The following is a 22501-nucleotide window of genomic DNA, read 5'->3' on the forward strand; positions in this document are numbered from 1 at the left end:
GGCGGATTTGATTGTTATTTGTTTAAATTAAAATTAATTTGAGAATATTTATTTGAGATCCGCTTTCCAGCTTTGGAAAATTGATTGAAGACTGGCGGTGCACTATTTGTTTGGTATTATTGATTTTCGTTAGAGTTGAAATTGAAATTTGAGGTAAATATTATCCAAGTAAAAAATACTTCATGAGGATCCTTCTTTTATCACAAGCTAAATTTATTTCTGTTTTAGAATGGCCAACACAGGTTTTTCAAACAGAATTACATGATTTCTGTATAAAATTGTTGTTGAGTTTATAAATTTACTCCATCATATTCCAACAAACTTTAATCTAAACAAATACTAACTTGTTTTTTTCTGTCTTTTCAGATTATTCATCTTTAACGGTAAGCCATAAAATCACTTTCAACTTTTGAATGAAAAAAGTGTTTTAAAATGCATTATATACTTGTCCAGTTGTTTTGCCATCATTATTTTCCAAAATATCAACGTATTGACGAAAATTTTATTTTTTGGAAAAATAAAAATTTTGCGGTGCTGTACATTGGAATTTCATATAAAATTCAAAACATTTTCAAACAAGCTCAAACATGATCAATATGATTATTAATGCAGAAACATGCATTTTAGATTGTTTTCAGTTCTTAAGACTTCTGTTTTCATGGAAATTTTGAAGTTTTTTGGAAATTTTTTTTTTTTTGCTTTTGATTTTTCAGACCAATTTTCAAGGGAGGGGCATAAACATTGAAAAATATTTGCAACGGCCTTATTAAAGTAAAACATTCGTGGTGATTATTGCATTCGATCGTAATATTTCGATCGTAATTTCTCGACTCACGATCGAGATTTCTCGATCGTAATATTACGATCGTAATTTGTCGAAGGTAAGTCGTAATTTGTCGTTGGGAAGTCGTAATTTGTCGATAGTAGATTGAGATCATTCGATCGTAATTTCTCGATCTACCATCGACAAATTACGACCGACGATCGAGAAAATCTCGATATGTGTTTTAAAAATTTCAGGTATTAAAAAATTTCAAAAACTTCAAAAATTTCAAAAATTTTAAAAATTTCAAAAATTTCAAAAAATTCAAAAAATTAAAAAGATCCAAAACTAAAAAAAAATCAACAATTTCAAAAATTTCAAAAAATTTAAAAAGATTCAAAAATTTAAAAAAAAAATCTAAAATTTCAAAAAATTTAAAAAGATTCAAAAATTTTAAAAAAATTAAAAATTTTATTTTTTTAGGAATTTAAAATTTTTAAAAACTTTGAAAATTTAATTTAATTTTTGTTTAATTTTAAATTGTTGTTTGAATTTTTGAATTGTTTTGAAACTTTTATGTTTTTTTTTAATTTTTTTATGATTTTTCTAAAATTTTTAAATCTTTAAAAAAATTAAATTTTTTGAAAATTTTGAAGTTTTTGAAATTTTTGAAATTTTTGAAATTTAATTTTTAAAATTTTTAAATTTTTGAGATTTTTAAATTTTTGAATTTTTTGATTTTTTTGAAATTTTTGAATTTTTTGAAATTTTTTTAAATTTTTGAATTTTTTTATATTATTTTAACATGGAATTAGTTGATTTTTTTTTAAATTCATTTTTTTTTTAATTATTGGAATCTTAAATTTTTTTTTTTTCAAAAAAATGCTATTACAAATTTCGATCGTAATTTCTCGATCCACGATCGAGATTTCTCAACAGTAAAATTACGATCGTAATTTCTCGATGGTAGATCGAGATTTGTCGATGGTAAGTCGTAATCTTACTATCGAGAAATCTCGATCGTGAGTCGAGAAATTACGATCGTAATATTACGATCGAATGCAATAATCACCACGATTATCATAAAAATTCAAGATTTATAAGTTTAAAACCATGGAACATTATCAAAACTATAGTAACTTTAAATCCTGTTTAGTGATCAAGCTGATAAACTTTTATCTTAAAGTAAAATTGATGTGTTTTTATTTGATAAAACTAAACTTCTTTTCAAAATATCGGTTACACTTCAGAGTCCTTAGGGGTTATTTTTAATCTGTACCTTTTTTGTTGGGCAAAAAAACTCAAAATCTATTAAACTTCACTAAAAACATCACCAATTGATAAATCCATAATCTCTCTTATTGACTTTGTCTCAAAATTTCAAATGGCTAACATAGTTTCAAAAGAGATAAGCAAAAATTATAACAAAATGCACATATGTGGTCCCAAAAATTCAAAGTTTGTAAAAAGATTGCTTTTGGATTTGATAGTATTTTTATAATCTGAATATTTCTTCAAGAAAAACTCATCGGAATTATCTTCAAAAAATTCATGAATGTTCAATTATAAGTTAATAATTAAATTTTAGAATCAAAACATTTTTTTGTCCCTAGACATTTTAGGAAATTTGAAAAGGGGTATCAATTCCAATTGTGCAAAAAATTATTTTTGATTTTTTAATATCTTTCAAATTATCAAAATATTTTTATAAGCTGTAGCACAAAGTTATCATAATTGTTTGACATATTGGAAAAATAGTGATTTTTAAACAACATCGAAATCAGAGTCGTTAAAATTGAAAAAAACTTTTTGATTTAACATCGAATTTGAAATCAAAAAGTATTTGACATAAATAATCAAGGAGTATTTTTTTAGTATGAATAAGCTATTTTTTACCTTTAAAAATCATGACAAATTTTGACCATCTTTCATTCATCATTTCAACATTTTCTTTTTGTTAAGTTCAAATAAAAAAAAAATCAAAAACAAACTGTTATCGTCAAAAAAAATCATGAATGTTCAATTATTGGTTGTTAATTAAATTTTAAAATCAAAACATTTTTTTTCCCTAGACATTTTTGGAAATTTGGAAAAGGGGTATCTAATCTAATTGCTCAAAAAATGAATTATGATTTTTGAATGTCTTTCAAATTATCAAAAATGCTATTTTTTGAGTTGTAGGACAAAGTTATCATAATTGTTTGATCCAACTTTGACATTTTGGAAAAATAGTGATTTTTAAACAACATTAAATCAGAGTCGAAAAAATTATAAAAAAAACTTTTTGATTTAAATCGAATTTACAACCAAAAAATATTTGACATAAAAATCCTAAGAGAGGTTTTTTAGTATGTATAAGCTACTTTTTTACCTTTAAAAATCATGATAAATTTTAAAAATCTTTGAACATAGCAACAACAAACTTTGGACCAATGGTCACAGAGATTGAATAAATGGTTTTAAAAGTGACAACCGTCAAAAATTCAGGTACGAATGTTTTAGGAACTATTGGACCAACTCGATATTGAATATTTATTCAAAACAGGTTTTGAAAGTTAGACTTGGTTTACATGAAAAAAAAAACATAGCAAAGACAATTTAATAATTTTTTCATCCGATGATTTTTCTTTTTTTTTGTTTGATGAAATTTGTTTCTTCAAATAATTTTTCGTAACTTAAACAAAAATTGAGATTTTCAAACAACAAACAATCTTTTGCAACTTTTTTTCTCAAACAAAAGTTAATTTCTGTTTCTATCTATCTTATTAAAAAAAAAAGCGGATCATTTTGAAACGTTTATTGTGTCAATTGAATTAATTTTTCAATATTTTTCTTTTACATGTTCTTCATGAATAAAAGATTGCTACATGTAATGAAATTTCTTAACTTAAATTTCTAATAGACTACATTTTTGTTTTTAAACTAGACTTGATTATTTTCCTGAACATACAATGTTTTTTGATTGAAAAATGTAATTTCCCATTCACAAACGAGCCAATTATACTCAAAAACTGTACCTTCAAATCATCATATCCTCCATCACGCTCCAATTAATTCGCCAAATTCAACAACTCGCAGCACCAATTTCAAAGCACAAATAGTGTGTCCCGCTAAATTTTTATTTTTCGCCCAACCCTCCTCCCCCACCGAAAAGGGCGTCCTCCAATTTAGCCGTGAAACGGCCATCGTCAACGACGAAAAAGGAGTGGATTTTTCGGGGAAAACGTCAACCCGTGCAAAACTGAATCCCACTTCCAACCCATCCACCCACCACCATTGCTGCGGAGACATTCAGCGAGAGATAAAATTTTAATTAAAAACATAAGAAAGAAAGCTGAAACCGCTACCGCTCGACGTCAGCCCCTGCTTTCCCAAACTTAACAAGCTAAGTCACCCACGCGCACGTTTCTGCCACCCCTTCAAAAGAGTAGGGGTGGGTTGGGAAAAAGGGTTGGTTCGAACCCCCACCTCCGGTGGGTGCTGCTGGCTCGCGTGAAGTGGGTAATTTTATATGAAGAATTCTCAACAATAATTAAGTAATTAAACTATATTTGAAAGTTTATTTTTTTACAATAAACTGAAACTGACTTGTAAATATATGTTTTTCCTAAATAAGCAATTCATTATACACTTAAAAGTTATGTTTAAAACTGTCAATTTTCACTGTAAAAGTTGCATAAATCAAAAATAATATAACATTAACAAGTAAAAATTTACATTTTTAAAATTTACAGCACCCAATTTCTAGGGAGAAATGTGGCACTCAGGGAGAAAATGAGACCATCAGCGAGGCTCCCAGGAGGTATCCCAAGTGGCAGCTTGCTCCTGTTGCCTGTTGTTGTGTCCACCCACTCTTCCCTCCCCACCCCTTTTTCCAGTTTTGGCGTCATTTCCTAGAAGAACCACCCGCGCAGAGTCAGTCAGGGCCAGCCAAGCGAATGGAAAAAGGATAGATAATTAGTTATAAAATTGTGTTAAATGTGTATTTTCATATCCAATACCGTTTTCTCTTTTAATTATAAACACCCCCTTCCCGGTTTTCCCCCCATCCGTACCCAACCAAGTTGAAGTGAGAAGGGGGTGGGGGGGGGGGATCGGATGGATGCTGTGTGCTCATTTAATTATATGGAGCAGATTCACGGGACGGCACGACCGGTTTTTCCTGGACGCCGCCGCCGCCACGAACGGGAACGGGCATGAAAAAAGATACATGAGGGAAGTTTGACAAGTTGGCGTGAAAATAATTAACGGAAAAATAATTGGATTCATTAAAATGGGACGGAAAGGAAGCTTTGCCGGCACACTGGAGGAGATAATTATCGCTTTGTGGCGTTTGAGGAGTTTTTGGCTGGATAGAAACTATTACTGTGGACGTTGAATAGTTTTAAGACTGAACACCAATATAAAATATGCAGAAAATTGATTGATCAAATGAAAACAAACTTATTTAACAGCTAACCCATATTTATTTGATATCTTTGAAAAAAGTTTCACAAAATGTGCTTTATTCAAATTTCCAAGATTTTTTCTAAGCTTCAATAATAATTATTTTTTAAGATTTTGTTGAATGTGATAAACATTTTGAAAATTGATACTGCTAACAAACTCTGAAAAATGATGTCACTAACCATTAGGGTGCCTAAAACATGGGACTTTTTCTCAAAACCTCGCTCCACAAGCTGAATATTATTCCTTGAGATATTTTAGGACTCTGGGCCAAATATGAGCAGAATCGGTCAACATTTACTCATTGATACTCAAAAGTGAAGTTTGTATGGGAAAAATTGAAAAAAATGTATGGAAAACTCATTTTTCTTACGGTTTGGTCTGCACGGTGCGCTTCTTTCATCATAATATTTCCAAAAGTGAGATTCTCATTGGAAATTTCATGTTCTACTACTTTGTAGAACATATCAAAGCTGTAAAACTCGACCCAGGAAATTTATTAGCGTGTTAAAAAAGTCATTTTGTATGAAAAACATTTTTTTCACCATTTTTAGGCTCGGGTATCAATGGGTTTATCTCTACAGAGATATTTACACACATGCAAAAAAAAACCAAAACACCGTTTTTCGCTTTTGGAGCAGGGGTCATTTTTTCTGGACACCCTACTAAACATTCGTCAAATTCATCGGGAAAAATGGAGACAAGACTCATCCTGATAGTGGCCTGCAGATGAGTCCACGATTTGTCACGCGTTCAAATTGCCATATGGAATGAAGCAACTTGTCCCCTCAAAATTTGTTTCTTACTGCATATTGAAAAAGTTTACGACTTACGCTTCTGATCGATATAGCTTTACTGGCTCTTCATTTGCAAGTAATACATTTAGATTGCCTCTAACTTGCTTCCCTACGTGTTTTCAGAAGAAAAATCATACGTAGTATAAAACAAACTATTTTCTGGCCAAAATTGCCGACTGCTACATTTGCTTTTTCTATTTTTATTTATTCCTTAAATTTGCAAATAAGAAACGATGATCAAAAAAGACCAAAATCCTTCGTTTCAGGTGTTAATTATAACATTGCAAACTAAAAATCATTAATAATTTGCACTACTCATGATAACAGTTAAGACCTAATGAATATGTCCAAAATAAATTTTTTAGTCCTGGTTAAATGTTAGCCTTGATTTATTTTTTTTAAGATGAAAAGAGTATAAAATTTTATAAAAGCTTCATTTTTAATATTTAAATTCGATCCAAATGTTCCGAGATGTCGTTAGTTGAGAAAAAAAAGAGCTAATTAGGCCGATGTAAAGCTCGTCCAATTTCCCATAAGTTTGTCTTTGACAGCTTTTTAATTTGACTTGTTTTTAGCATTTTTGTTTTTAAAGCCGCTGTATCTTCACAAGGATTGATCATAGGACAATAGTCAATAAGGAGACTTTTATGTAAAATTGTCTGAAAAATCGATTCCCACCACCGGTTCTTACGTGTTTTTTTTTTCTTTTGAAAAAAAAACAGTTAAAGTAAATGATTTTTGTAATTTTTTAGGAGACACATAATATGATATTATCATTATGCATTTTTCGTGAGTCTTTTCGTAACATCTTAGGCTGTTTTCTCAAAAATCTTTGACCACATTTCATACGATACGAACGGCTTCCAGTTACAGAAATTTTTAAATTACAAAATACAAAAATATTTAAATAACATATACCGTTCTCAAATGCTATTTTCGAGTACTATTGGCTCCATACACACAAAAACGGCTTAAATAGGCCTGGGATAATATGTCTACAAAGTTTCATTGAAATCGATGAGGGTCGGGTACAAAAGCTGAATCGCTCAAATTATTTTTTTATTAAAAAAATTGAAAAAATGCAACATTCTTGAAAACTATTATTTAGACCGATGTGTTGTATGAAATTCTTCATGCGTTTCCAAACAAAAAACAAAAGGTATCGAAAATGAAATAAAAAAATCAAAATAAATTGAAAAATATTTGTATATTTTTAAAATGTATTCAACTAGATCATTACTTCCACTTTGATTAATCGAAAGACAACCCTTATTTATTACGATATTTTTATTTGTAGAGAAAAATGATGACCTCAATTTAGAAGCTACATCCATGAATTTAAACAACAAAAAATCCTTTTATCACTGTTAATCACCGCCATTAAAAATTTCTTAAATGTTAATTTGGTAAAATTTTCTAGATTTATTAAATTAATTTCAATAAACATATTGAATATGATGCTATTGTTTTCATCTGAAAACGAAACCCGTAAACTCTGTGTACTTTTTTTTAAATTTCTGAAATTTTCATTGTTTGATATTTTAACTTATATTTGAAAATCAAATTCTTTTTTCTGCAAACCTAGTATATTAGTATATAAATAATACTGTAATTCTTGCTCATTTTATAAAATGCTTTGAAAATTTATTTGCAAAATCAAAAAATATATATATTTTCAATAATATCGATTAAACATGCGCTCACAAGATTTTTTCCTTGGAAATTAAAAATATGACGATAAGTTCCTATCTACAAACGAAGTATAATAATAATACTGTTATTCTTGCTCATTTTATAAAATACTTTGAAAATTGATTTGCAAAGTCAAAAAATATTTTTAATAATTTCGATTAAGTATGCGCTTACAAGATTTTTTCCTTCCAAATTTAAAATATGACAATAAGTTCAGACTAGATTATCCTAAGGCTTCAACGGATCTCAGAATAACCAAGTCATGTCAATGTTTTATTTTTTTTAGCTTCATTATTTTTAACATAACATTCAGTTAGACTAAAATTTTGGTTAGACTGGTTCCACACTTTTTGCCATTGAACTTTTAAGTGTAGTTTGACCATCACTTGTAAATTGTTGCTGATTTGTTCGGAAATTTGATAGAAATAATAAGTTTTTTTGCAGCACACCTTTTGGACGGACATTTCTGTTGCCACCAGTGATGTCAACCATCGCGACGCTCATTTGGTTCGCGGCACATTTTTGTTTATAGTGCTTTTCAGTTACGGAATTTGACAAAGTTGTGTATGAAGGACTTGTAGAACACACCAAATCGTACAACTTTGCTGAACATAGTAATGTTTTGAAGAAATGTTGCTGTTGGTGAGTTCTACAAGTGCTTCGAACACGATTTTGTCGAATTCCGTAACTGAAAAGCACTACAACCGAAAAATATGCCGCGAACCAAAAATGAGCGCCGAGATGGTTGACATCACTGGTTGCCACCTTTGGGTTCCTCTGAATAATTTCACAATGTAATAAACAGGGCCGCTACCACCACGTGGCGCCACCGTTTTGAAGGAGAAAATGTTACAGGTTTTTCGAACGAGTTTCTATCCCCTGCTCTAAGCCCTTGAAGTTTGTATGGGAAGAATCGTCAAAATGTATTGAGAAAAGAAATTGTTTCAGTTTTTACCTGTAGAAGGCGCATTAACAAAAACTTACGAATTCTCGGATCTAAGATCTTCATTAAATTTGGAAATACTTTTCGACTCCAAGGGGCTCCATAGAAAAAAAATATTTTTAAACCGCTGTTTTTTCAATACATTGTGACGATTTTTCCAATACACTCACCCCCCGGTGGTTGGTCACTTTTTCGTTTGACACTATTTTAGTTTGTACCCCGTTGGTTGGTCAAAGTCAAACAAAAAAGTGACGAACTGTCACTTTTTACACGGCGCTCACGCACACTATCAAACGTTTGGTAGTGTGTGTGAACTCCGTATAAAAGGGGTGTCAAACTAGAAAGTGATCCCGTTCGTTTGACAACAGTTCGACGTCGTCGTGCTATCTTGTCGCACCCGCCATTTTGACGTTCCGAGAAAAACGCGTTTTAATGTTTGACCTTGAATATTCAAAAACGAGAGCACGCAATGTAAACAATATCAAACACGTTTTGTTTGGCTGACCATTCTGTGCATTGTCCCAAAGTTTGGTTGAAGTTGGTTGCTGGAGTCCAGAGTTATAATTACAAATGTTTACGGTAGTCTAGCTTGTACGTGCGACAAACGCATCCTGACTTTCCTAGCCTGAAATCCCTTTGGCCTTTTGTCGCACTTACATCAATTTTCATGGAGTGACAAGATAGCACGACAAGATTGAAACTACTTTCATATGTAAAGTGACAAAAATGCACGGAGTTTTTTCGGTTTTTGTTGAATATCTCAGGATTGAAATCGAATTTTGGGGATCTGTGAAGGTCAAAAGGTGAGGCATTGTGAGCTGCACAAAATGGCGCTCTTAACTCAATTTGGCCCAAAATGCACGTACGACAAGTTAGCACGATGGCGACGAGTTGGTGTCAAACCATGGGGGTTTGAGTGTACAAAATTTAAGGGCTTCGAGGGAGTTGCGAGTCCAAATTTGGACCACCCTACTGTGCATTGACATCAAGATTGACATGCAACTAGACGTAGATAGTGTCATTCCCTATTCTGCCCCTAATTGAAGATTCGAGTATTATGACAAATCAAGTATTCCGAGATAAACGCGTTTTAGTGTTCGTCATCAAAGCTTCACCACGGAAATTTCATAGGGGAATGGGAGCATCCAAAGCTGTAAAATATTTTAGTGAAATTCAAGTTTCAGAGAATGCGTATGATCCACCTTCTATAACCTGGAGCAAAAATTTCGATTTTGCCAAAAGTGTATAATATCAATCATCAGTTATATTTATCAATCAACTCTTTATCTGAAATTTTCCACTTGACTCTTCGCCTTGAATTCATTCAATCAATTAATGTCCCCTAACCCCTAAGAATTTCAATATTAAACGCACAACCTCTTTCCATTCATTCATCCATCCTCCAAAATCGAAACCTCCTGCGGGCACCGCCAACTTTGACAATCATTTCAATTTGGAGCCCACCCAGCCAGCCAGCCAGCCAGCCAGCCAACATTCCCCTCCAATTACTGTCCCCATTCTGTTCCACAATTGAACCACATTCGGCATAATTTCCTCCCATCCACCAGTTCTATTCAATTTCGGGGCCATTTTTCGTGGAAGCGGAAGAAGGGGGAAAAACTTTCCTACGAGCAGCAGCACGAGTCTGGTCTCTCTGGTCTGGACGGATGCTGTTTTTCCTCCTCCCATGGCGAAGATGCTCGCAAAACTGCTTCATTTTCCTGCGTCTTTCCTGGTCTGGCATTTCCACCCACCCTCACTCACCAATTCCAGCTCGCCAAAACGAGCGTCAGTCAGCCCAGGCCCAGGGGTAGAGGCAGCGTGCTGCACACAATAATGATAATTAAATTTTAATTAAAAATTTATGTCATTTTAACAAGAAGCTTATTAAAAATTGAAGGGTTGAATTAAAATTCTCAAATTAATGAAGAGCAAGCGAACGGGAAAGTTGTGGATGGTAAGCGAGGGAGGGGAGGGAGAGGGGGGGGGGGGAACGCCACCCTCTCTTCAACTTTTGCAGCCTATTTTGAGCCACCACCACCCATGCAATCATCTGCGATCTGTTGCGAAGGCAGGCTTTTCCTTGGTTCACCCTTCGACGGTGATGTGACTCGAGGAAGGTAATGATTCAATCATGATTTTCCAAAAACAATTTTCAATCTCTGAAATTTAAAATAAAGTGGTTCAAACTAAATCATGTTTCTTTAAACTTTTTTTTAAGAGAGAGGGATCGAAATTGATACTTTCACCCACTCGGGACACCCTTGCCGAAACGCGGAATGGTGGCTTTTCTCCGACGAAAACGGCGACCGACGCTTTTAAGGACTAATTTCCTGCCAAAACGGGTTGATTTTTCAGCTGATGGTCACACCAAATCAGCAGCAGCAGCAGCAGCAGGCTCCTCAGTGGGAAGTGGGTGGGAAGCTTTCCGCCCAAAAGTATATGAGGCTTTCGCGTTCGCCCGCATGGACATCAAATTGAGACATTCATTTGAATGTTGGCATTCTAGTTTAGTGAATATTTCCTTGGCTTTTGCCAAGCTGCACTGTGCAGCAAATACATATATTTGGGGTGTTCTGATGAGATGCTTTCTCTGTTTTGGGAAAGTCAATTTGCGGATAGTGCGGTAGTAATTTAGTTTTTTTCATATTATCTCATATCATATTTTAAGTATTTGACTGGTTAAGGATGTGGTCATAATTCCACCAAATAAGCTATCTAACTCTTCTCAAACAAGTTATTTTGCATAACTTATGAAGAAAACTTACTTGCTCACTTCCTATTGAACTATTTATTACTCAATTTCAGTTGAAAATTCCCTAAAGAAGCTTAATGTTGTTTACTAGAAAATATTGATTAAAACATATGTTCTAAAGACAAAATAATCCATCTGCAAATAAACTTTTTTCAGTAATCATAAAAAGTTAAGAACATATTCGTAACAGTGACCAAAATCTCTTTTTAAGTTGTGACTTTTTAATGACACACTAGGAACTCATATTAGATTTTCCGATTAATTATATCAAAATTTCCAATGAGCATTTGCACCCTATTAAAGATAATGCATATACTTTAAATGTCCTTTTGTAAGAATGTCTAACAGAAATAAGTAGGCCAAAAGCGAATAAATTCGTCAGGTATTTTTCCTGAAAATATGAAAATCTGATGAAAACAAGATCTCACAATCGTCATTTTTGCAATCAATGTCATAATAGGAGTGTGCACCAACTTCTTGCAATCAGGTTGGTTTACATAACATTGAAGTCATGTGTAGCTCCGAGCTTCAAATATAAAAAAAAATATCAAAATGTTGAATCCAATCTTGGAAATATCATCATTATAAGGCTGTCGCACGTATTTTAAAAAAAGTTCTGTACCTTGCGAAGAGATTTCCTGATCGATATGGTGTCTTCGGTAAAATTGTAGAGAATTTCAGACTTATAAGAAAAAAAACTACACGGAAAAAAATTATTCCCGAAAAAGTTTTTTTTTTAATTTTTTTTTTTTGTTTTTTTTTTAAATATTTTTGGCGGACTTAAAAAGACATATTTTGCGCTAAAGGATGATGCAAAATCTGGCTTATTTGTTTTATTATTTTCAATATGGTGATACAAATTTTATTTCAAGTTTTTTTTTCGTTGAAATTTTTATTTTCGTCAAAACATACATTTTTGCAATTCCGTCGTGAAACTACTTACTTTTCCTGTCATTTTTGAACGACGAAAAAGCCTACTTTTCTGTACCAAAAATAACAGAATCGAATAGCAACACTTTACACAATAAATGCTGAAAAGTTCTACTTTTCAGCACTGAAATGGGTGCTGAAAAGTTGAACTTTTCAGCACTTGTTTCGAAAAGCAACACTTCTCAACATTTTTTAGATTTAAACGATTTATTGACAAAATACATTAAAATTTTACTTAAAATTTCACTCAATGGGTGTTTTTCGGAATTGCAAAAAATGTTGTATGGAACTCGTTGCAAAACTTGATTTTTTCAGCACTCTTCGTATTTATCCAACTCGGTGAACCTCGTTGGATAAATGTACGACTCGTGCTGAAAAAATCCTCTTTTTGCAACTTGTTGCATAAACTACTATTTTAGAAAACTAATGATTGCAAAACAACTGAACTAGTGTGAAATGCATTTTAAAACACTTTTTGCATTCAAATGTTGAGACTATGACTTGTTATTTAAATTTTTTATATTTTTTTTTACTTTTTTGCCCACTATCCCCCTCAACCCCGGCCAGAGGGACAAACACTTTGAAAAATATTTGCTTTATTAGATGCAAAATAAAATTTGCAATTGCAAATGATTTAACAAAGTTTTCTTATTCAATGTTGAAAAGTTAATCTTTTATAAATTTCTGCTCTTTTTTTTAATTATTTCGAAATTTTAAGATCAAGCCCAATATTTTAAAATGCCCCAAATAAGTGTTGTAGCCCATTCAAAAAATTGTTTTTAATTTGAAAGCTATTTATTTAATATATTAAATATAGAAATAAGCAGAAAATTTTAAAAAGTTTCATTTAAAAAAAAAATTGAATCAAAAGTTTTCAAGAGTCGTGTCCAAAAAAAATAGTTAGTAAGATGACACCAGGGATGCCACTTGGTTTTTCAAAATGTCTGTAAAAAAGTCTGTGTATGTCTGTGCATTTGTCTAAAATTCAAATATATCAATTCACGGTCATTGAAATCCATCAAAAATTGCATTTTTAAGCATTTGAAGTCTAACGAAATAAGTTTCAACAAAAAAGATTGCAAAATATTAATTTAATGAAGTTTTTTAAAAGTCTGTGCACCTCAAAATATGTCTGACACAAGCTCAAAAGTCTGTGAAACACAGACAAATCTGTGTATCTGGCATCCCTGGATGACACTGTGAACAACTCATTTTTCACAAGATTAAACTTAAAGAAGCTGTATCTCGGCAATCAACAAAATTTAAGTCATTTTCGATTGCAAAATTTGAATTTGCATCATGAACATAATTTAAAAAATAGCGATTTTTCCAGTTTTTTTATCGTTTTTCTGCAACCAAATTTTGCATCATTTCAAACTTTAGCGCAATAGATGTATTTGTTAATTGTTGAAAATGGAAAATAAAAATAATGTCAAAAAACTAAATTAAGAAAAAATTGGGAAATTTGTTTTCCCATGTTCTAGTTTTATCCTTTTCAAAATCCTGATCATAATCTTTCGAATATTGGCATGCCCATTTTCTACGACCAGCCTGCACAATTTAATGGAGCCTTGTATGAAAAAGCTAGTGATGCAAAATTGCTTCTTTTGACATCGCTTGTGTGCTACCTTGTGAAACGTCAAATTTGTAATGTAGTCTATAATATGAAATTATGAAAATTATCTATTTGAAGAACTTGTCAAAAGTATAGCTTGATTGAAATTTTGAAGTTTTATTGAGAAGATCATTTTTTTGCAAAAGATCAATTTTTAAACATTGAATATCGGAGTTTCGGAAACATTGAATATCGGAGTTTCGGAGATATCGTCAGTTGAAAATTACAGGCTGATAAGGCGACGTTTTTGAAAATCCTACATGAAATTTGGTGGTTTTTAATTTCATAAACGTTTGTTCACGATTTTTGGAACTCATTTTTCTCCGTGAAGAGAGAAATTGTAAGAAAATTTCTCAGCTTTTAAAAATATTTTTAACAGTGTGTTGTTCTTTCATGGAATAGTTGATAATTTTATCAAGATATTGTAAAGTACTGAAATGATTTTTTGGCAAAATTGAAAGTATTGACAACACTTTAAAAAATTATACACGGTAAAAATGATTATTTTCTATTTAACTTATTGTCACTAAAACTTGATTTGCAAAAAAAAAAAACCCTATTATTATTTATTTTTTTAATTAGAGGACATCAAATGCCAACTTTTCAGAAATTTCCAGGTGGTGCAAAACATTTTTGACCGAGTTATGATTTTTTTAATCCATACTGATTTTTTCAAAAAATCGAAATACTGGTCGCAAAATTTTCAACATAATTTTTCGATGTAAAATCAAATTTGCAATCAAAAAGTTCCTAAGTGAAATTTTAATAAGAGTTCCTCTTCAGGTTTTCAGGTTTAGACCATTTTCAGGTAACTTTTTTGAAAACAGTTGCAGTTTTTCATTTTTTTAAATTAGTGCATGGTGATATAAACATTGAAAAATATTTGCAACAGCCTAATGATAAAACAAATTATAACTCGCTCAAAATTTTTTTGCACAACCTGGAAATTTCTGAAAAGTCTGCATTTGATGTCCTCTAAAACTTGATATGTTGAATATGCATGAAAATGAAAAAATGAATAAAAATAGTTTTTTGCATATCATATTTTTTTACCGTGTATCACTTTTTTCAGTGTAGTCCGCATCCATACCTACAACTCTGTTGAAGACACCAAATCGGTAAAAAAATCCTTCAAAAGATACAGATTTTTGAATTTTCATACATCATTTTTGTATGGACAGCTGCCTAATTTGTATGAAAAATTATATGGACAAACTTATGATGCAAAATGGCTTCTTTGGGCATACCGAAGGCACTAAAAAAAATTCAGTCGGATTAAAAAATATAAAAAATAATCGAATGACCGAAATCTGAGAAAACTGCTCAGATGTCTTTTTTAGTCTTCTAAAACATTTTCGAAAAAACAATTATTTTTCACGAATTGTTACGTCGAATCCCGACTGTTCCCACCCATATCGCTCTTCCCGATTCCCCAAAACGTCTACCAAGTCTCGGACACCACCATTCAGAGAGCTGCATCTTCTTGTCCTAGCGCTGCTGCTGGCCGTTCGTCTGATTCAGACCAACCAACAAAACGGTACCATTCTGTTCCGTTCCGTTCTCGTTGCAAAAAAGGGACCAGCGCGCGCGCGTCTATGACGGTGGTGTGGGTGGCCCGCGCGCTGCTAAACTTGTGCCGTACAACTGATTGAAAACACAGCCCGGTACAGCACCAGACCGTTTTTGGAACCATTCCGAAATTACGTGGGGGTGGCGAACCTAGGGGACAGGTTTGAAGAATGTTTTATTAATTTGATACCGGTTATGAGGGAGGGTTTGTTGGTGGGGAGGAGGAATGCGAATTTTGGAGGTTTTTAAATAAATTTTAAAGGTTGGAAGTGTAGATACAATGGAGATATTAGAAAATTGAAGAGTGGAACTTAAGGTTTCAAACGAAACGAAAAAAAAACATTGAACACAAAACAGTGAACGTCAAAGAACCGACGCAACGCACGTAACAGGAAGAACAAGCACAGACAAGCAGGCAGGCAGGCAGGCAGTCCAAGCAGGCCATGCAACCAGCGGCAGCAGTCGTCGTCAGGTCCGTTTTGTTGGGGTGTTGATGAACGATGAACGCCAAGAGAAGCGAAACAAACGAGAGAGAGAGAGAGGAAGAGGTCGAAAGAGAGTGGTGTGAAGCGGGCGGCTAGACGACCATTCCTGCGAGCTTCAGACTCCTTGGTGGTACGCTGCGCTGAAGAAGAGAGTGTGAGTCAGAGACGGGTGAGACGTGAGGAAACGTGGGTGAGAAGGCGAGTGTGAGGTTAGGTTTAGGAAGTGAGCGGATCCTGAACTCGTGTTGTGTGTTGCTGTGTGTACAGCAACGTGTGTATACAGGTTTCCGTACAGCAGCTACCAGAAGAGACTGTGTGTGCTGATTGTCGTCGTTCTCTCTGTTGTGTTCCCTATTCGCTCGTGTGTTTTCTTGTTCCGTCCTCTGTGCGCGTGAGAGAGAAGAGAGAGAGAGAGCTCGGTGAGAAGCGCGTTCGCCGCTTCCGAAGACTCTCGAGTGAGCCGAGCCGCTCAGTTCTCCCTTTGCACTCGAGCTTGTCGCACGCGCGTTCCTGACGGTCGGTTCTTTGACGGTTGTCGTCGTCGGTACGAAGAAGAAGTCGTTGTCGTCGCGCGAAGTATCAGCAAGCAGAGCTGAGGTTTGGTTTGGGAAGGAGTTGCGACGAGAAGCGTTGGCGGAAGAAACGAAAAGGTTGGTGTGGCAAGATGGACCAACTATGGTCTTAGCCGTCAGTGCTCTGACATAGCAAAGGAAAAAAAAGAAAAGGTTGGTGCCGTCGTCGTCGTTCGTGGTTTGTTGTGGGGAGACCCCAAGAACCCTCTAGACCTGGGTTGAGCGGCTGGAGTGAGTGTTCGGCACGCGTTCGCTCGCCGTTTCACGACGATCATTAGTCTGAATGATTGTTTGTTTTGTGCAACTCAAAGAGAGAAAAGAAAAGCCAAAATGCTTTAATTAATTTAATTAAAATCCTCACTCATTACTGCTTGGCACTCTGCCTCTGCTGGTGGTGTGCACGACCAAGAACCTTCGTCTGCGAATACAGACGGAGAGCAAAAAGAGCTCCTTCTTCCTGTGTTGTTGTTCGTTGTGTTGTGTGTCCTACAGGCTGCCTGTGTGCGCTTGTATCAGTGTTTTATTTTTTGTTGTGGCTCTTAAGGAAGAGGAACCGCCGGCAAGAAGACCCTGCTGTTGTGAGTCCTGGCGCTCATGTGTGTGATCCGCGTGTCTTCTTCAACCTCCTTCTGCATCAGCTCTCCCCCCAAACTTGGAGGACAACCGTTTTTACTCATTTTAATTATCCTCCCCACCTCTTGGTTCCGAGGTTCGCGCTGGGTGTGAGAAGTGATTTCATAGCAGAATTAGCTTCACGTTCCCAATCCACCGCGGCAAGCCGGCACGGCAAAAACTATTTGGAACACATAAAATGCACGGCGGGCCAAGAACCAGAAGCTGACGACGACCGCTCCGCACCCGAATCCGGCCACCACTCCGAAGAAGGGGAAAAAATTGGATGAAACATTCACTAATTGGCTATTTCTCTCTTTGCTATCATTTTATGTGTGTCCACACCCGTCGTCGTCGACGACGACCGACCGACCAAGTCCCCTTCCAGGGCCACACATTTTATGCTTCTGCGGGCACCCAGCTTTACGGGTGTATCGGTATACGGTACAGCTCGGTAGTCCGCAGACAGGTAAACAGAACCTGAACCCCCGAAACAAAAAAAAGCATCGAGCAACTGCTCCGACAGCAAACCCAAACTCCTCAATCAAACGAAGAACTTCAGAATCTCGTCACAAGTGCTGGACATACGCGAGGACTTCTAGCCGTAGACCTCGCCGTCGTCGTCGGGTGTTGATGACGGAAGGTGCTGCTACTAAACACCTTCCCGAAAATCGGACTGGACAAGCAGTCCTGAAGGCAAACAACACAGCGCGACGACACTGCACTGAAACAGAGAGAGAGACACTGAAGACACGGGACGTGAGCTGTTTGTTGACAAGATGAAACGAGCGCCAAAAGGTGTACGCGCTGCATGGTGGGATAATGCTGCTTGTGATGTGATGTGAGGTGTGCAGGTTTTTGTTGCGCTGAGGTTTCAATTTTTGAATTGCGGGAAGTGGACAGGCAGATTTTGGTGCAAGTATTGTGAAGATTTTTTTTTGTTGTTGCTTGAAACAGGAGAAATTTGAAGATTATTGCATGATTGGAAGAGTCTCGTCAAACGAAGAAAAGTACACTTTGGAGGTGATGTTGCAACAAAGAACTGTTGAAGGAACTGATGTTGGACAGTGAAAGTGCAAGGCAGAACCGGAAAAACGTATAACATACTCAAGACAACTATTCAAGATGACTATCGAGATGCTGAGGAAAATCATCTATAGAAACCGTTTCAGTGCAACACAAAACTATTGAAGGTGCATGCTGTGATCAACTGTGGCAGTTGAAACTGATCTATACCGTACAAATGCTGAGTTTGCTGCAACTCCAATCTTAATCCAGAATAATATAAGTCTGTCCAAAAATTACTCTAATCGGTTGCATATAAGAGCAACACCCTCTAAAATTACTTTTAATCGAAATCAAGTGATGCAAGTATTTTTGATTTTTTATGTTTGATATGAAAATTCTTCAAAATGTGGACAGAGTCTTATTTACCTCAACATTCGTCCATGAGTCTAAAATTGTTTATTAAATCAATTCAAAACAATTATTAGTAAAAAATATCAGATTCATAAATAAAATGGCCAACCAAAATATCAAAAAATTATAACAGTCACCTTATTCAGATCGTTCCTTTAAGGGGAAAGTAGGAGTAGAAGGATTTTAGAAACATTTCATTGTTTGTAAATCCTACAAAGATGAGGGCTTTGCTTTTTACGATTTTTGTATACTCAACCCTCTACAAGCCAACCTCGCATCTAAAAGGACTACAATCTATAAAATCGCCAAAAATCCATTTTTCATCCAATTATTAATCTTTAAATAGTATTGAAAAGAAGAACTCTTAAAATTTTAGACAATTTAATATTTGGAATTTTGACTTGTCATATTCCTTTGCCAATGTTTTTTTTTTTAACTTGTCACTTTGGCTGTATATTACACAAACATTTCCTATACTTAGAATAAAAAGAAGTATGCAGTAATTCTTGAAGTGTCCCAGACTATCTAAGCATTTTTTGTTACAATTTAAATGGTAATGTAAGCGAAAAACTGAAAAGTGACTATAAAAACATTTAAAAATTGAAAAGACAAAATTTAATAATAGGAGGTGGTAGAATAGGTCAAATGCTATCTCAAACTTTAACTAAACAAGATAAATGATTTAAATCCTACGAGATAAGTAAAGTCGTAGACCATCCATAAACCACGTTGCACTTGAATGGCGATTGTCCACGAAAAGTTTTTTTGTATGGACAATTGTCTACGAAGGGGGGGGGAGGGGTTAAGATTCCTGAAAAAGTGTCCACGTTGTCTATAGATGGTCCCGAACGAAAGTTGCTCAAAATGATCCCCTGAACAAGGGAAAAATTAAAAATCGTTAAAAAATGAGCAGTAGAGGAATAAAGGTTGGGTTGTAAAATTCAAGCATAGTTTTTAATATCTGTTCTCTGATTGAACATGCCTTAGAACTTGCCCTAGAATAAACAATAAAATTTTACTCTCTGTGAAGTTTGTCATAATTGAGATGAACAATAGAAAAAAAGGCATTGTGTCAATGGAAAAAAATTACAAAAGAGGAAGAAAAAATGGATGTTGCGGTATAATTGAATTTAGGCTTTTTTATTTAACGAACAATTTTTATTTTTTTTTTAAATTAAATTCAAAATTTAATTTCGTGATCTACGACACCATTTGTCATTTGCTCAATATATCATCACTGCCATAATAGATTTAAACTTTTCTGGGATCAAATTTGAGATCAACGGCCCATAACAAGACAACAAATTTTGTTGTGTTTTGATATCCCCAAGTTATTTTTTGTAATTCTAGTGTGTTTCAAAACTTGTAAACAAAATCTATGAATATTGTTTCCTAAAAATCTACAGTGATTAGCAAGTTTGAAAAAATTGTTGTATAATGTTGAAATTTCACAATAAATAGGAAACAAGATAATATTTTGTGTAAAAGTATAAAAAACTGATTCCTAAATAAAAATACACTCAATTGTAACTTATTTCATTTACATCTATGTTTAGTTAATTTAATTCGAGAAGCAAAAACTCTTCTTAACAAATTAAAAAATTTTAAATTTAAATTATGTTGATAATATTGTAAACATTACAAATCTGAATCATTTAAAAAAAATGTGTTTCTTAATTAAAACGAGGAATTTCAGGTCAATATTTTATTCATCAATCCAGAAACATCGTTGACGGTCTTGGTTTGAATTTTGAGTTTTCAAACATTGCTTGCAAGATGAAAATAAAAATACCTTTTGTGAATATACAATATTTCCTAATTTGGTAAACAAAATTAAAACCAATTCAGTGAATTCAAAATGATTTCAGAAAAAAATCCGATTATGAAATTTTATTCACAATTTGTTAGACATTTGACGAAAGTATCCAATAGCACTTTGAAGAATATGATGTTTGAGATATATTTTGAAAAGAGTGTTGTAGAATTATCAGTAGAAAAATTGGCAAATCTAGAGTTTTATTGAAAAGGTCCTATAAACATATGAAAGACGATAGCTTTCATAACTGGAGCAACATTTGAAAAGGGTGCATAAGCATTTTGACAGCCAGAATTATTTTGCAAAAACCGAGACAACAAGTATCGATTTAACAAAACCCACTCCGATTTCTGTGAAAAAAATAAAATTACCCTGAGAACCAGCAAAACAGTTCAAACTTTAAAAACGCTTATCCGCCCTTTTCTCGTGTTGCTCCAGAATAACATGGTTCTTATTTTGTGTCAGTTCTCATTAGAAGATACACATGTCAATAAAATTATATCATTTTCCGTAGACCATAAATAAGTAACAACGATCATGTCAATTCAATTTCTTTGAACATTTTTAAATATTGTTTGCGCATAAAATATGAAAAACAGTAACTTTTGGGGTAAAAACATAACTGTCATCTTCTTATAAACAAAGGTTGGTAATTTACCCTAATTATTAATTATTTTATTAATGTAATTACATAATTTCTTTAGTATTTCTTTCACGATTTCACGATTTTTATCATCACTTAAATCAAACTTGTGAGAGAATTGAGCGAAAAAAAGTAGAAATGAACATTTTTCTTCAAGTTTTATGTTAAAGGCAATCATAACTTCCAAATCATCGTTTTTCTTTAAAAATTTGAGAACGTTTGAAAACTTTTGAAAATAATCTTATTAATGCGAAAAATAAGTACAATGACTTATGGAATTGTTGGTTTGACCAATAGAAAATCAAGCTTTAAAAATAATTTATTTCACTTGATTTCAGCCAATTACTCAACCTCCTCTTGCGTTCTCGATGCTCAACCATCCGCAAACGACAATAATTGAATCAATGCACTGCTCGGTGCTCCTTCATTTAACCCTCTAATGATCGAATTGTTCGGGACCTCTTCCTCAATCTATCTTACACACTCACTCACAGCCACACGTGTACGGCAAACCTTTGCTCCGGGAATTGAATTCACCTTTAATTACAATTCCACTAATCATCTGCTAATCCACCGCCGCAACAGCCGCAGCCGCACCAACCCCGATATAATACCTCTCATTAAGTACACCTCATTAATCGAGAACTGTACCATCGCACCGTCGTTCGAGCTGGGCTGCATCCAGAGCCTGGGCAGTCAGCAGCAGTGGTTTCCTCCGATTGCCTCACACACCATCCATCGCTTGACTCGTCCTCTTCCCTCGTTCGTCATTGCTTCGCATCCCGCGCCGCACTCACGCTAATAATGATTAATACACACAGCTGATTCGACGACCCTCCGGGTCGCCTTCCTCGTTCCCCTCGCTCACGCGAGCCGTCCATCTCTAATCCCTCGGTAATTACATCACGGTCAATTGTATCGAATTTTTAATTTACGTTCCATCAGTAATTCCCCTCGCCAACCACCCTTCGGCATTCCCAACTCGGTGGAGTCCCTTTCCGACAACACCAACACCACCATCCAAGTGTGCCTTGTGCGTCCGTCCTGTTTGCAATCCATCCATCACCAATACAGAGTCGGGCGCAGCCGACTCCGACCCGAGTCGAACTGTTCGGCCGGCATGGCATGCCTGACTGTCTGGGGTGAGCTGCTCGTGAGTCGTGAGTCATGGCCGAGCATGCTCGGTGAGATGCGATGTACGGCATGATACCTTCCAGAGGTTCGAATGCTGGTGAACGGAATCATTGCTCAAGCTGAACGTCTAGCGGAAGCATCGTTGCTGAGGGGTTTGAGCGATTCTGAGCGTAAACTTGGACGAAAACAGTACGTGGTTCTTGTTTTGGCTTGTCGTGGGAGCACGCTACGTTGTGCGAGACAAGGGGAGAAACCCGACTAGCTACTGCTGTTGGCCAAGCCAACACGAAACGTGCAACCCATAAATTGG

The 22501-nt window shown here is 34.6% G+C and overlaps 1 protein-coding gene across 10 annotated transcripts in view; it reads left to right on the forward strand.

Moving 5' to 3' along the window:
• LOC6037900 (LIM domain transcription factor LMO4) overlaps nt 1-22501 on the forward strand; it is a 470644-nt gene that overhangs the window by 385643 nt on the left and 62500 nt on the right. For 6 of the 10 annotated variants that reach the window (XM_038258414.1, XM_038258415.1, XM_038258413.1 and 3 more), the window contains one exon: nt 367-383. The gene's annotated coding sequence lies outside the window, so the exon portion shown is untranslated. Of the gene's footprint in view, nt 1-366; nt 384-16451; nt 16721-22124; nt 22381-22501 lie in introns of those variants that run through there. The other 4 variants (XM_038258419.1, XM_038258410.1, XM_038258420.1 and 1 more) reach the window with 4 other exon arrangements.

This window comes from Culex quinquefasciatus, chromosome 2 (genome assembly GCF_015732765.1).
Source record: "Culex quinquefasciatus strain JHB chromosome 2, VPISU_Cqui_1.0_pri_paternal, whole genome shotgun sequence".
NCBI lineage: Eukaryota > Metazoa > Arthropoda > Insecta > Diptera > Culicidae > Culex > Culex quinquefasciatus.